The 4,138-nt window shown below is 31.2% G+C and overlaps 1 long non-coding RNA gene across 4 annotated transcripts in view; it reads right to left on the bottom strand.

Annotated features, from left to right (window-relative positions):
• Window positions 1-1,665, bottom strand: part of LOC106295573 — a 5,914-nt gene extending 4,249 nt beyond the window's left edge. For 3 of the 4 annotated variants that reach the window (XR_001261022.1, XR_001261020.1, XR_001261023.1), the window contains exon 1: window positions 716-1,665. This is a non-coding gene — a long non-coding RNA (uncharacterized LOC106295573). The remainder of the gene's footprint in view (window positions 1-715) is intronic. The other variant, XR_001261021.1, reaches the window with a different exon arrangement.
• Between the last annotated feature and the right edge of the window lie 2,473 nt (window positions 1,666-4,138).

Here is a 4,138-nt window from a genome sequence, read left to right as displayed (position 1 = left end):
ATTTTTTTTGGAATTTTAAAGATCTTATTAAGTTTTTAGAGAATTTTTTATATTTAATATGTACCAAATAAAGGTAAACATGTTAGTAAGTACATTGAAAGTGCCAGTGGCCCAGTGGTAAAATACCTTGCCATTTTACCAACCAACCTGGGTTCGAATCCAGGGGTCTACATATTTTTAAAAACGACGTCGTTTCACTTAACGCCAACAATAAACGACGTCAAATATTTCTGTTAAATTTGTTGACGGCGTGCTAAATTGGCAAGTCAGCGAAAACATTGTTAATTAATTCTAAAGTCAATGAAAGTTTGGTGTTTTTTTGGTCAGCCCAAAAGTTTATGTTTCTTTTGGCAATTCGTGCAAAGTTGAGGTTTTTTTTTGCCGAATTCTCAATATAAAATTATAAAGCTTGACATAGGTCTTGGCAAACACAGTCACATGTAAACGCGTTCCTACCAACAAACGTGAGCTTGTGGACATGGTCATATATATAAACAGTAACTAAATCATATATGACTGTTTGCGTCATTGTATATATGTAATTATATATATCATATAATATTAGATACATATATAGTTTCCAGAACTAAGATGTAATACAACAAGCATGAATGATTGAAGACGCTCGTCCAAAAATAAAAGAAAAGAAAAGAAAAGAAGAATGAATGATTGGATTTATAAGGAAGTAGAAAGAGATAAGCAAATGTATTGTTACCTCCAGTGATAACAGAGGGAAGTCGTAAAAGTCGACAGCTGGAATCGTTTTTCTTAAGAAGCTTAAGTTCATTGTTGGTGATTTGAGTGAATGAAGCCGCAGGATGATCTGGTACCACTATCTATACACTTATACACACACATACATGCATGCATCCATGAAAAAGAGGAGAAAACACATTTTATTAACACGTTTCAAATATGCTTCCCGGACTTCAGCATCACTCATATACCAAAAGCGCGAAATCAGATTTCAGATTTTTTAACAAAAACTACAAAATCCTTCCATAGGGAGTTATTTTTTATTGGTTGCTCTATTCCGGTCTGGTTACCCAGACCACCTCTAGTCTAAATAATAGAATGACCTTTCGACTTCAAAAAAAAAAAATACTAAGATTATATTAATTTGAGAGATACATTTGGGGCCGGCTCAACTAAATTATAGGTCTTTGGGGAAAATAGTTTTTCAAAAAAAAATTTACATATACTCTATGAATAACTTAAAAATTTTGAAACCTTTTTAATTTTTTTTTTTTGAAAATCAAACTCCATTTTAACATTAATTATGCCAAAAAAATTTTGGACCCTGGGTCCACGCCCCACCCCTTGTCCCTGCGCCTCAGCAGGCCCTGGATACATTGATATATGTGGAAGTAAATTAAATTAGCATGTATATGTATATATGTCGTATGTAGCGATTACCAGATCATGCTGGCAGCTTCAGCCTCTCAAAACCAACATAGAAATAGATCCATCTAGATATACAAATCTCACATCAACCCTAGCTATATAATCGAAACTTATTAATCAATTACGGAAATACAGAGAAATGAATTGCTATCCAATGAAAATTTTAGTTATCAGAAGTTGGGTTTTGAGAAGGAGGAGAGAGCAAAACATTACAAGGAAAGAAAAGAGACGACAGGTGTCTCAACTTGTAATCGTAATCGAACATCTTCACACCCACACACACATTTATATACACATATATATTATTTAAATAGTAATACACGTTAGACAGATGCTTGTTTTGGATAAATGGACCACAGATGATTATTACCAACATAAGAAACGGACCACAAATGTGTATTAAATTTGTTATATGGTTATTCTTTATTACAATTTTTTATCACTTTCTCACGTTTAAATTACAATATAAGACACTTATCATTAGAGACACATTTTCTTTTGTCAAAAAAACTCTTATGACTCCCAACTAAAGAGAACCTCTCTCTTCTTCTTATTTATTTTTATTATTTTTCTTATTCTACTTTATGTTTTTATTTACTTTTATCTCAAGTTCTAAAATATATTAAAAAAAAATAATTGTCATAATAAACTATATATAAAATTCTCTATCTTTTAAGATACATTTTCATATATATATTATATATATATTAATGTGTAAACAAAACTAAATGTGGACGTAGATACCAAAGCGTGGATAACAGAATTATAAATTAGTTGTGGAGATGAACATCTTAAAAGAATTATAAATTAGTTATGGACATGAACAATATTCCTTCAATTCCATTTATCATCTCGGGATCTAAATTCAATTCTAATCAAATTTACATCCATCCATATCATGAGAAAGCGCAAATTCCTTAGATCGGAAATCTCTGACATGCAAGATCTATTATTCTTCGACAGAAGGTAAACACTTCTTCGATTTTTTTTTCCGCTCATACTCACAATATCATATCTTTCTCATTTTGATTGAAGTTTAATTGCAGATAATTTATCAATTGGGATGAAGAAGCCAAGTGCTTGTGTTGGAGATAACAAAGTGCGTGTCAACGTTTTATGGTATAATTTTAGTAACATGAATCCATGTCCACATATTGTTGTATAGATTTATGGAATCAAAACAGAGAGTTTGTCCACGTTATCTACTATAAGCACATTAACATCACATGTCCACACATTACTCATCACTCATCAACACATCACCCATCCACAAATCATCCAACCACACATCACTCGTCCACAAATCACCCATCCACAAGTGTCGTTTCCATTAAGGGCAAAGCTGTCCAAAATCTAATGCTGGCCCACAACAAAGTGTGTCACATGTAAGAAGTGTCTCTAGATGTAATAGAAAGTCAAAAAGTGTCTCTTAGTGTAATCAACTCTTTAAGAATTGCACGGGATGAACTTCGTATATAAAATATTTTTTATATATTATTATTTATTTGTGTTCATTTATATATTATGTATATAATTAAGTTAGAGTAAGCACATAAATCAAAACAATACTTTTTGTTTATTTATACTTTATTGGTAAATAAATCAAAACAATCATTTTATTAATTTAATATGGTATATAACTAAATTTTAATGACATAGATATAGATATATAGTATATTTTAATATAAATATTTATTATTGAGAATTCATACTCATATGATAAACACAAAATTTCTAATGTGCGTTTTTTTCAACAAAACTTTCAAAATTAAAATAATAAGGTTTCAATATGTTTTCAATACAAATTTAGAAATTAACATATTTATGTATTTTTATATGTTATACAGTTTAATTTTAAACTATATTAATATATAATATAAATGTTTATTAAACACTACAAGAAAACAACTCTGTTGTAAGGGAAGATAGCCTCGTAATTCTCTTACAAATCGCAATTTGCAAAGAAATTGCGAGGAAAACACATTCCTCGCAAATCCGTTCTCGCAAATAGAAAACACTCGCAATTCCCTTGCAAATTTGCAAGGGAAAAATGTTTCGCGCAAATTTGCGGCGAAAAGTGGTTCTTCGCAAATTTGCGATGGAAATAGTTCCTCGCAAATTTGCGATGAAATATGGTTGGTTGCAAATTTGCGACGAAAAAAAGTTCCTCTCAAATTTGCGATGGAATATGGCTCGTTGCAAATTTGCCACGAAAAATGGTTCTTCTCAAATTTGCAATAGATCTACGCAATTTTTTGAAAAGTATTAAAAATATATATTTAATTTTCTGTATTATTTACATTATCCAAATTAAAAATAGAAAATCACAAAATACAATTAAAATATATAATTTAATAATTTTTATTTACAAAATAATTCAATTTGGATTACAAATTAAAGTAGTTTTAAATAATTAACCTAATAAAAAAATTATACAGTTCACACCTAAACCTAAAGCCCTAAGAGCATCTCCAACCCCACTCCATAATTTACTGCAAAATGGAGTGATGAACAAACAAAAAAACTCATTACATGTCACTCCATTTTCCACTCCATTTTGCAGTAGATTATGGAGTGGGGTTGGAGATGCTCTAAGTCCTCACGCCTCCGCCTCCTTTGACGACTCCGGCAAACACCACCAGTACTCAAGCGACTTCTCTCGTCCGCGTCCGCCTCCCCAGTGAAGCTTTTCTGCCTCCTCCGCCATTAAGCTTTTCTGCCTCGTCATCCACGT

Source organism: Brassica oleracea, chromosome C5, assembly GCF_000695525.1.
Source record: "Brassica oleracea var. oleracea cultivar TO1000 chromosome C5, BOL, whole genome shotgun sequence".
Taxonomy (NCBI): Eukaryota; Viridiplantae; Streptophyta; class Magnoliopsida; order Brassicales; family Brassicaceae; genus Brassica; species Brassica oleracea.
This window is presented reverse-complemented; position numbering and strand designations above follow the sequence as displayed.